At 33.9% G+C, this 13,078-nt stretch overlaps 1 pseudogene; it reads right to left on the reverse strand.

The window, feature by feature from the left end:
• Positions 1-5,956: 5,956 nt before the first annotated feature.
• Positions 5,957-6,925, reverse strand: LOC111434047 (annotated as a pseudogene).
• Positions 6,926-13,078: the final 6,153 nt, after the last annotated feature.

Genomic DNA, 13,078 nt, shown 5'->3' on the forward strand with positions numbered 1-13,078 from the left:
GGGGGGGGGGGGGGAGGTGGCGATCTTGGAGAAATCCTGCACAAACTGCCGATAATACCCTGTAGACCAAGAAAACTTCGTACCTCAGTCACTGTGGTTGGGCGAGGCCAATTCATCACTGCTTCAATCTTTGCTAGGTCTATGATGATTCCCATTCGTGAAACTACATGCTCAAGAAATCCCACCTGTTCTGCTCAGAATTCACACTTGCAGAACTTTGCAAACAACTTGTTCGTTCTTAGAGTGGTCAACACCTTCCTGAGATGTTCCTCGTGTTGTTCCCTAGTCTTGGAATACACAAGGATATCATCGATGAAGACGATCACGAAGTTGTCTAAGAATTTTCTGAACACTTTGTTCATCAACTCCATAAATGCTTCTGGAGCGTTGGTCAAGCCAAACGACATTACCCTAAACTCGTAATGTCCATACCTTGTGCGAAAGGCTGTCTTTGAGATATCACTCTCCTTAATCCTCAACTGATGGTAGCTTGACCGTAAGTCAACCTTTGAGAACACAACTGCTCCTTGCAACTGATCGAACAGGTCGTCGATCCGGGGTAAAGGATACTTGTTATTAATTGTCACTTTGTTAAGTTCCCGGTAGTCCATACATAAGTGCATAGAGCCGTTCTTCTTCTTCACAAATATCACTGGGGCTCCCCAAGGAGACAGACTTGGTCGTATAAAGCTTTTGTTTATTAGCTCTTGAAGCTGCAACTTTAGTTCTTTCAGTTCAGCAGGGGCCATTCTGTACGGGGCTCTTGATATAGGGGTTGTTCCTGGCTCAAGTACAATTTCGAATTCCACCTCACACTCCGGGGGTAGGCTTGGGAGATCTTCTTGAACACGTCGACGAATTCTCTCACTACTGGCATTGAGTTAATGCTCGCCTCGGTTTGCCCTAATTCCACCACATGAGCTAATATCCCCTAAGCACCCTGGGATAACATCTTCCTTGCCTTTAATGCCGAGACTATCCTTGAGACCATTCTTACCCTGGTCCCGTTAAATTTGAAGCTTGGCTGACCAGGAGGTCTGAACACAACCTCCTTGTTGAAGCAATCAATGGATGCATGGTTTTTAGCTAACCACTCCATCCCTAAGATGATGTCAAAATTGGTCATATCTAAGACTATCAGCGTCATATCCATCGTGTGGTTTGACACACATAACTGACAGTCCTTTACCCTCTCAAAGGCTTCCATACTTACCCCTACCGGGGTACCCACAGACAACCCATACCCTAGCGGTTCAACTTCTACTCTTGCGTGTTTTACAAGGTTAGTGGAGATAAAAGAGTGGGTTGTCCCAGAATCAAATAAGACCCATACGTAGTACCCAAGAATAGAGAGTGTACCTGTGACTGCCGTGTTGGAGTTTTTAGCCTCCTGGCGAGTGGTAGCATACATTTGCCCCTGTTGCGAAGCTGGCCTCGGGTTTGAGGTTGGTTGGTTACCAGGGGGTCTATTGGTACTAGTTGCTCTCTCTTGGGTGCAATGCACGACAACGTGGCCTTCTTGGTGACAGTTGAAGCATACCCTATTCTAAACCTGCACTATCCTGGGTCACGTCTCCCATAGTTCGTGCAACATGGTCTATCACGTGGCGTGTTCTGTGGGCGAGCCTTTGGTTGCCTGCACTCTTGGTTTAAATTTTTCTTGGCCTGGTGCCAAGGTACCTTTGAGGAGGTAGGTGACGTTTGTTCTCTCTTTCTCTTCTGGTCAACCATCGTGTTTAAGTCGGTTTGGGTGTCTTTTGTCGGATATTCCCTATCATCGAGCGTCTCGACAAGTCGGAGCGTTATTGCATAGTCAGGTGGAAGGTGAGCTGACACCGCCCCTCGGACATTGGGACGCAAACCCATAGCAAAACATTCTACTTTCAACTCTTCTGTTAAGACCATTATTGGGGCGAAACGGGACAGGTGGGTGAACTCTCGTTCATACTCCTCTACTGACCTGTTTCCCTGCTCTATGCTTAGGAATTCATGCTTCTTATATCGCACCACTGGTTTGAAGTATTTTCGAAGGAACGCTGCTCTAAACTGTGTCCAGGTGATATCGTCTTCGTCCTCAACAATCGCCCGGGAGGCTGATTGCCACCACAGTTTAGCATCTTCACGTATCAGGTAGGCCACGCAACTTAGTCTATGCTCCTTCGGACACTTCATGCATTGAAAAATCATCAATAGCCGACAACCATAATTCAGCTACGACAGGGTCCTTGGATTTTCCCTCGAATACTTCGGGGTCTCGACGTTTGAAAGCTCGAAAATACTTGCTCTCTTCTGATGCGTTGGCATCCCCCCAGTTGTGATGGGTCGTCTGCCTGGCACTTTGCACCAAGGTTGGGATCAGTTGTGCTAATTGCCCATTTGTCTGTGCCATGGATTGCATCAGTCCCATCATCGCAGTCATATTAGGTAGTTCTGGAGTATCAAGGTTTGCTCTCGGTAGATCAGATGGATTTGGGTTCGCATTTACTGACTGTTCTTGAAGTGGGGCCTCTAAAGATGGGTTCTTCTGTACCCTTGCCAGCCCGCTTCGAGCACGTTTACCTCCCCCCCCATTTGTTACTTGGCCATATATCCTTTCACTTGTTTCGTTCCTAATCTACAATTAATTACTTCGTAAAATTTCATTTTTCAGCCGGGTATTATGCAACGTGTATTATCCATTACTTTATGACTTGCGAGTACATAAAACCACACATGATAGTCAATCAAAATATCTAACACTACATATTCACATATTATGCAACATGCATTATCCACTACTTTTGACTTACAAGCGTGCATAAAATCACCCATGATAGCCAATCAAAATATCAATACTCGACAATACATATTCGTACATTAAGTAACATGCATTATCCACTTATTTTGATTTACAAGCGTACATAAAATCATCCATGATAACCAACGTAATTTTAATATTCAACAATACATATGCCTCCATTTTATGGCAAAGTGTACCTGGAAGTGACGAGGGTTTGCTGTTCAGTCATGGGCGACTCTTTGGCTGATGATGTAAGCAGTCTACAGAATCCCATAACTGGGCTTTGATACCAACTGTAATGACCCGACTTATCATATAAGTAGCAATCAGGGCTGTTACAAAAAATAATGTGATTTCTTTGAAGATGAATGAAAACCATGCAAAACGATCATTTATTAGAAATCAGGTGCGGGGTACCCACCCTTTACAAAGTTAAAAAAAATGCCGCCTAAAGATATTCAAAACAAAGTAGAAATTAAAATAAAAAAGAAATCTGGTGTGACCGCCTAGTTCCCACAAACTAGGCATCCATAATATTGTTTAAATTAATAACAAAAGTGCCGAAACGTCTCTCCAACAAAATGAGACTACAAAAAAAAATATAAAAATCCTTGAATCGCCCCGTGACTGACTTTGGCATCCTACTCATCACCTTCGTGCCACAGCTTTGCCTGAAAAATCATTTTAAAAACAAGGTGAGTATTAAAATACTCCGTAAGGAACTTCCCTCTTGGGGTAAAACATATAAATCGTCATAAGGCGATCAACCAAAACACGCAGCAGGTGATTATTGCCACCAGAACATCAACGCCATCTTTACTCCTTAAAATGGTTATTCTTGGCTGGTTACCCGAAACACACAGCGTGTAACCCTTACCTGGATAGTCATTTTCTACAATCACCCCAAAGGTGACTATTGGTGGCTAGTTACCCGAAGCACACAATGTGTAACTATTAACACAAGCCCCTTAACCATTGCTACCTACAAGTACAATATGCAGGCAATAGGCCCCGCGTATGTTGTGTCATACAACTCGCATCCAACCGAATCACCAAATACCACTAACAACAGCACACAACCTAGCCAGATTACACAACAGCACAGAACGTAACCAGATTACACAACAGCACACAACCTAACCAGATTACACACCCTAATAAGATTACACAACAGCACACAACCTAATCAAATTACACGGCACACAGAAATTAGATTTATCCAGCCTAATCAAATTACACAACCTAATCAGATTACACAACAGCACACAACCTAATCAAATTACAAATTACACGGCACACAACAATTAGATTATCTAGCCTAATCAGATTACGCAGCCTAATCAGATTACACAACACACAACCTAATCGAATTACTCGAATTACTCGAATTACACGGCACACAGCAATAAGATTACATAGCACATAGCCATAGGACAATTCTGTTTGACACATAGTCGTACAGGAATGTCTTGCCTTAACTTGAAAAATGTAGTAGCACATGACTTGAGTATTTAAAGAAATACTCAGTAAGTGACCCCAATATTGGGGGTTAAATGTAAGAACATGCGAATGTAATGACAGGACTTATTCTTTTAGTCTATTTTCCTATGGTACTATCCTAACGGGTAACTTGGATGTGTACCATATACTCTACATACAACCCATATGTGCGAGTATGGACTCACTAGTCAGTTCGCACACTGCTGGGCCACTTTCTTTGTCAGGCGAGCATACTCTGGGAGCTCCTTAGGTTGGACACCCGTTAGAACTAGTAACCGTCACGACAACATTAGGTTAAACATAATGATCGCTCTCCTACCTGACCGTCGCAGCATTATGATAAACATAATGATCGCTCTCTTGCTTGGTCATCGCAGCATTATGATAACCATAATGATTGATTTCCTGCCTCGTAACGTACGCGTTTGTACTATCGTGAAGGGTAAGGGGTATTCCCCAATACATGAGCACACGATAATGCATGAGGTCCCAACATTTTTTCCATTTTCATTATCATTTAATACAACCCCACTAGCGTTTCATACATATCATATCGTATTTCATATCATTTCATATTTCTTTTATCATATCATTTATCTTATATTTCATGCATATGTCGGGGTTGTATTTCATGCTAGTTCTTTGTTTTGCACATGTCAATCACATCATATCATTCAAAGTACATAACTATATCATATCATAACATTCGATGCTTACAGACATAACAATTTTCGTCATATACATGTCATACCATAACATATTATGTGATTTACTAAAACTCCTACCTAAAATCTTATTGATAATAGAGTTATTTCTACCTAACAAAAAAATCTAAATAATTCGACAAGGGAAAAAAATCTGAATTGATTTCGTACACCAAACTGGATAAAGCAAAAAGAAATCTGAAATATAACTTATAGACCAAATCTATTTCTAAGCTAGATCTCCAATCTCACTTGTAAATATGCTCATAGACATTTTTGTTTTTTTTTTTTTATGTTTTTGCATTTCTATTTTTTCAAATCTGACATTTTTTTGTTTCAATTTTATTTTGCAGAAATGTGAGGTGAGACGAAGAGAGATTACTGAAAAAGGACAACGGTCAACGACAGAAATGGGGAAGAATGGTTATTTATTTATTTATTATTTTTTTTTGAGTAATAATAATTTTTGTTTATAATAATTTTTATTGATTGATTTATTTATTTTTAGGCTTTTACAACAAAAATAACCTATTGTAATGGAGCTGAGATTGATTTATTAGTTTTTTTTCGTCCGTGCATCACTTAAATTAAAAGAACTTTTATACAATAAAAGGTTGAATAACACTATTATTTTTTTTAAAGATTTTTGAATTTGTAATTATTTGTGAGATCATCGAAATGTGTTTATACTTACCCATGTTTGTAAGCGAGAAAGTAGTATTATATTTATTTTTTTCTTGATATTTAGTTCATACTTATATTTTATTATATCTAAAACAAAAAGTATTTCGGGAAACCCTCTTCTCGTCGAGTTGCAAAACTTAACCTTCTTGCCCGTAAGCAAAAGGTTTATTATTTATCTTTTGAAACTAGTACATTCTTTTCATATTTGATTATAACACAAACTCTCGTTTCTCACAATCAAAATAAATGTACTCAGAGTTTGAGAGAGAGGTTGTGTACACTAAGACTATTTTGATCATGAGCAACCACATCCCTTTGCTCCAATCCGAACACCTTTCACGAGCAGCCCTCTCTTCCAATGCCCTCCATGTTCATAAAAGGCAAACTCGATCTCGCCACTACTTCCACAGCCATGGTTACCTACCTTGTACTCAACAACAATCTCAAACCACTGGTTTCGTGGCTTCCCGACAGGCATTCCTGGCGCACTATCTTGCTCCCATCTGGCTTCTTCAATTCAATGTTCAGAGGAGCATCCCATCCGGAGGCTCTATCATTTAGCTGTACGTGAAGTGCTACTTCATACACAGCATTTGGTGAGAGCATAGACTCATTGATTTTTCCACGAATGTCCAGCCAAGATACTTCAATAAGTTCTGCAACTTCACTACCTCCACTGCAAGTTTTTAGACACTCGAGTGAGAGAGATCAAGAAATTAACTTTTTATCATTTTTTTCGCTTGAAAAATTAGTTAAAAATTATACCAGGATCCCCATTTCCAGTATCTTTTATCTTCAATCCAAGCGATTGAGAGAGCCCTTGCAAATATAAAGTACCAATTGCTGTTTAACTTCTTATCAAAGATGTACCTCTGTGTGAAAAGTAAAGAAAGAAAATATTTTGATTTAATATGTTTATGATATATAAAGCTGAGTAAAATAAGTTGAAATTGATATATATAGTTGCACTTACTATAGCTCCCTTGTTCAAGAGGATCCCAGCAACAAGTTGGTCATAAAGCTTAAGGAAGGAGGGATAGTGCAGTGCTACGTCAGCATTCTTCAAAATAACATCCAAGCAATGACCAAGCTTCACTTCTCCTCCTAATTTCTCTCTCGCTTCCTTCTCTTTGTTGTCTATTATAGTGCTTTCTTTTTTATGAACTGAATTGAGATATGAGTTAATGTGAGAGGGAAGAAGGAATATATATAACCCCTTATCTAGCACAATATTTTGAAGATAAGTTGCACATTTGTTAATTTTTTTTTTTTTTGTTTATGAGGTAGTAAAAGAAATGAAAAGACATTTTAATTCTTTTAAAAAGTAAATTTATGTATTTTACTTTTTCATTTATATTTGTGTTTTTCCATGGTTGAAAAATAATTAACAATTTTTTAATATATATTTTAATTATTTGTAAATAAAAAAAAGATGGCCCTTTGTTCCTTTCTTTAAAAAGTAATGGAGTACTATATCTCATTTTTGTATGAAGAACAAATTATAAATCTAGAACAGTTTTTTTTTTTTTTTGAAAGATAAATATTTTCTAGAGTTATTTATCGGTACATATTGTGAAATCACATTTATTTATTCATATCCCAAGATTTAAGTTTTATTTATAAAAATTGAGCCTATCTTAAGGTCACATTTTTTTTTTAATTTCTAATTTAGAAAAGTTAAATAGAAAGATGTCGTTTATTAAAACATATTTAATATAAAGAATAAATTGAATAAATGTGATGATGTGTTGATTGAGTATAAGATCTTTATTTGGAAAGATATCAAAAGAATATTTTGAAAATATTGTTGAGAATGAACGGCTTTATTCCCATAGCATAAGCATTAAAATCAACTTTAATTTTATTTAGAATTAAACTAAATAAAAAGGTTACCTAAACTTATAAGAAATATGGTGAAAGTTCTAGCCAATTTTTAATTTACTAGCTTCAACTCCTCCTTTTGCTTGAACGGGTTATTGCCGGTAAAAATCGCTAAAGAAAATCTTTAATAAATTAGAAAAAATATTTAGGGAGAATTCTTAAAGACAGATAAGATGCTTTTTGGCTCATCCAAAAGAGTTATTTACATCAATCTGAGTCAAATAATATATTCGAGTATCTAATTTGTTAAGTTATAACTTATTTAAATTATATTTATATGTCATAACTTATCCAAATATACATTTAACTAATTTAAATCACCCAAGTAGATATGAGGTTGCACTTTTATGTGGTGTAGAGCATGTTATGTCCATTAATATATTCATTATAAATAAGTGATTCTTCACGTATTGTTTGTAATTACAGTTGGGTCAAAAGTCGCTTGTAACGGCCTTAAATTTCTACTTACCTAGAATTGCTACCATCATCATAACGTAATCATTTTGTGCAGAAATAATTATTTAAAGTTTATCATAAAACATAAACTTCATCTTAAAATACTGACATGAACTTACTTGTTTGAAAGTATTTTTAAAACAACACAACGAAATACTACATGAAATAAATAAACATTAAAAGTAAATGTCATATTCTAACCTAACTCTAAGAAAAAAAATATAACTACTCTATGCATGTGTCATGATCTCGAGATGCGATGTCGTCATCGGTCGTACAGGAATGCCTTGTATCATAAACGCCATTTTTTGGCAGCGTATTCGGCGATTGTGCGGAACTCACTCCTAGCACTGAGTGAGTCAAGCCAATTTCGGATCACATTGGCTACGGTCGGGCAACGTGGATTTAAACCTTAGGCCTCTATTTGAAGAGAAGATTTTGGAAAGCGAGGGAGAGAAATTTTGTAAAGAGAGTTTTGAAAGCAAGAATGAGAGAGAGATTGAGAGTGGTGTTATATAGCATGCAAGCAAAAAGACAACAACAATGGCTTAAACAGTGTATAACTTCGGGTAGGGAGAATTTGACAACTAGTCGCATCCCCCTATAGTACATTTTGAGGCATTTCATGTCCAGGTGTAGCCTTGATTTCACCGAAACGTCATACTCTTAAAGAAACCAAGAAAAAAATAATACAACATGAAAGCATTAAAAGAAAGCAGTAAAGTAGTACAAGGCAAAGGGTTTCGGTGTGTCATGGGCATGTGACCATGGGCAACATGCTTTTGACAAGCATGACTGTGACATCCTCTAGCATTTAATTAGTTGACGTCCCTGTCAACCGTTTCATTTCATCGAACTCTGCAATCTGAGTTACTGCTATCTTCAGGTCGTCAGCACGTTCCCAGCTGATTTCTTCTTCTGGAAGTCCTTTCCACTTAACTAAAAATTCCTGTAAGTTGCGCTTTGGTTTGCCAATGTGACGGGTTCCCTTGGCTAAGATCTCTTCTACTTCCTTTTTACTCGTGTCCTTTATCGTCACTGGTGGTCGTGTCACTTGGTTGCGTTGATGGTTGTCGTCATCTGGATGATACGGTTTTAGGTTACTTACATGGATGACGGGTGAATTCTCATCCATGTAGGTAGTTGGAGACGATATGAAGTCCTTTTGACTTTCTCAATGACTTCAATTGGTCCCTCATATTTTCGCACTTGTCGCTAGTCCCGATTCCCATGGAATCTAAATTGTTCTGATCTCAGCTTGATCATAACTTGGTCACCAGCCTGAAACTCTAATGATCTTCATTTTTTGTCTACCCACTTCTTCATTCTTCGTGAGGCTTTCTCCAAGTACGCTCGTGCTATTTTAGAGTTTTGCTTCCACTCTTTAGTGAAGTTGTACGCTTGAGGTTTTCTACCAGCATAGGGGTGGTCAATAACATGGGGCATAAGTCGTTGTCTACCATATACTATTTCAAAAGGAGTTTTTCCTGTCGACGAGCTTTGTTGGCAATTGAAACTAAACTAAGCAACGTCAAGCATTTGTACCCAGTTCTTCTATCGTGCATTGGCGAAATGACGTAAGAACTCCTCAAGCATACTGTTGAACCTTTCAGTTTGTCCGCCAGTTTGAGGGTGATAACTCGAAGAGACGTTTAGTATTTCAGTCAAGGGACCTGCGCGCTTCGAGAATCCTTCAACAAACTGCCGATAGTAAGTGAAAAATTAGCCATAACTTTCCCCATATTTATGGTAAGTTTCAGTAACTCTTGGTTTAGTTTAATTCTAAATAAAATTAGAGTGGATCCTAATGTTCATACAAATAAGAGTTACTTCTCAACAATATCTTCAAAATATTCTGTTGAGACCTTTCCCAATAAAGATCATATACTCATTCAACACATCATCATAAAAGTCCATTTTTATAAATTTTAAGACTAAATTTATTAAAAATAGATATCTTTAAAAATCAATAGTCTTTCTATATGAATAATAAATGTGAATGCACAATATCAACTCATAAATAACTTTAGAAAAAATTTGTAACTTCACACAAAGAAAAACGGTTCTAGTTTTATAAATTATTAACAAACAAAATATTATATTTAAACAACTTTCATACAAAAATGAAATATAATTGTATCAAGTATTATTCCAAAAGTCTGGTTATTTTTTTTAAGGAGTGAATGAAGTGTTTTTTTTTTAATATAAATAATTAAAATATATATTATTTTCTTTTTATTTTTTATAATTTATTTTTAGTTTTATATAAAAATAAATAAATTTCATATAGAGAAAATACATTCATCCATCACAATTTCAGCCTAAAAAATGCAATGAATAATAATAATAATAATTAGTTACCTTTGGTCGATGGAACAAAAAAAAAATTTATATTTGTTCTTGATTTTAAAATTTTAATTAAAGAAACATATCAATTCTGAAGAGAGAATAGATTATTATAAAAGCTAAAAAAAAGTACTTATGATCCAAGCAAACATCACTCTAACACTATTCAAGCAGTGTAGTCTCAAAATTTTACATGTAAGACTTCTAACGTTCCAAGCGATGTAGTCTAATCTTGCATCCACGGCTGGCCTACAACCTCAATACCTATGCCCAAGGCTTCATACGTTACATGCAGCTTAGTCTGAATACCTATGCTCAAGACTTCATACGTCCCAACCAACATAGTCTGAAAACTTACATCTCTAAGACTTGTTACATTCCATCTCGAGACCATGACACATGAATAGAGTATTATTTATTTTCTTAGACTTAGACGAATGTAGTGTTTACTTTTAATATTTATTTATTTCATTTAATATTTCGTTGTGTCGTTTTAAAAATATTTTCAAACAAGTAATTATATGTCAGTGTTTTAAGATGAAATTTATGTTTTATGATAAAGTTAAAACACTCATTTTTGCACAAAATAACTACGTTATGATGATATTAGCGACTCTAGGTAAGTAGAAATCTTGGGTCATTACAAACGTACTTTTGACCGAGCTGTAATTATGAACAACTCGTGAAGAATTGCTTATTTATAATGAATATATTAATGGACATAACATATTCTACCGTGCATAAAAGTGCAACTCCATATCTATTCGGGGTGATTTATAGTTAATGAATGAAAATGGATTGATCTAAGAGTTTAATTAATTAATTTTGTTTTATGAGAGATCATAATCTATAGGTGTATAAAATCTCATTACTAGCGCTTAAAAAAAAAAGAATCAATTTAATTAAAAATTTTGAAATTAATAATTAATATATTAAATATAGTGAAGAAAATATATTTAATTTAAAGTAAAAAAAATATATTTAATTTGAATTCTTCATATTAGTATTTAATATTTTAGATATATTAAATATAAAAGAAGAAAAATATATTTATTGTATTTAATATATTAAATATTTAAATAATTAATATATATATATATATATATATATATTTAAACCTCCAATGATATTTATTGTAAGATATGTACGGTTTAATTTAATTCTAAATAAAATTAAGGTTGATCTTAATACTTATACTATATCTCCAAAATATTCTTTTGAGATAATTTCAAATAAATATCATACTCATTCAACCCATCATCATATTTATTTAATTTATTCTTTATATTAAATATATTTTAATAAACGAGATCTTTATATTTAACTTTCATAAAAGTATCAAAAATCACATTGTCAAAAAAAACAAAAAATCTTAATATATGATCAACTTTTATAAATTTTTAAGACTAAGTTTATTAAAAAGAGGTTTGTTTAAAAATCGATAGTCTAAATAAAACTTAAGTGTTCGAATATGAATAAATAAATGTGATTAATGTACAATATCGACGAATAAATAATTATAGAAAAAAATTATAACTTTAAAAAAAATAACGATTCTAATTTTATCTTTTTCGTATGTCAAATAGATTTTTTATTTAATATATATTTTATAATTTATTAACGAACAAAATATTATATTTAATTAATGTTTCATACAAAAATGAGATATAATCGTCTAAAGTATTATTTGAAAGTAATCTTAAAAAAATAAAATGGAATAAAGTGTTTTTTTGTATTTATAAATAATTAAAATATTTGTAATTTTTTTATTTGAAAACACAAATATAAATGAAAAGTAAAATATATCTTTTAAAAGAATTAAAATGTCTTTTCATTTCTTTTACTTTTCTTTTACTGCATCATAAACGGAAAATAATATAAACACTCGAACCTTCCTTTTAAGGCATAAATAGTTCATATTCTAAATTAAATTTGTGGACATTTTATTTTTTATAATTTATTTTTAGATTTATATAAAAATAAATTTCATAGACAAAATGCATCCACCCATACAAAATATTTAAAATAACCATTTGATTAATTCATTTTCATATAGTAGTAAAATCCTTCGAAACCTTTATACGACTGTAAGGTTAAAATAGAGTGTTGGTGGTCGAAAAAGCAGGTTGAGCTATTACAAGAACATCCATCTAGTTATACCACAATCAAAGTAGCATATACGACGACAACCACCCGAGCAAGAAGTAATTAAAAAGATTTACAAAGGAAAATTGCTTTTATTTTTTTTGGAGGAGACTAACACTTTTTTTATAAAAAATTAGATACACTATTTAATGTAACATAAATTTAGGAAACAACTACAATTAAATTAATTATATGATTAAACATATAATTTTAACTCATTATAAATAATACGAACAATTAGTCGAATAATAGATTATCGGGACTTCCTACCATACATTATTTTCCTAAATTAAAGTGAATAAATTTAACAAATAGAGTATTAATTTATTAGTATTTTCAACCTAGCATTTAATTTAATATATTCATAACAATAATAAAAATTAGTTACCTATGGGTCATTCAATTACTATTTTGATGAAAATTAAAGGAATATATCAAAAAGTGATGTTGATTTCTGGAAGATGTAAAAAAAAGCCTTTACTTTTGAATGAAACAGTGTATGAAAAAAAAAAGTGAAAATAACAAATATGCATGGCTTATCTTCAAAATATTATACCAAAGAAGGGGTTATATATATCCCTTC

This window comes from Cucurbita moschata, unplaced genomic scaffold (assembly GCF_002738365.1).
Source record: "Cucurbita moschata cultivar Rifu unplaced genomic scaffold, Cmos_1.0 Cmo_Scf00044, whole genome shotgun sequence".
NCBI lineage: Eukaryota > Viridiplantae > Streptophyta > Magnoliopsida > Cucurbitales > Cucurbitaceae > Cucurbita > Cucurbita moschata.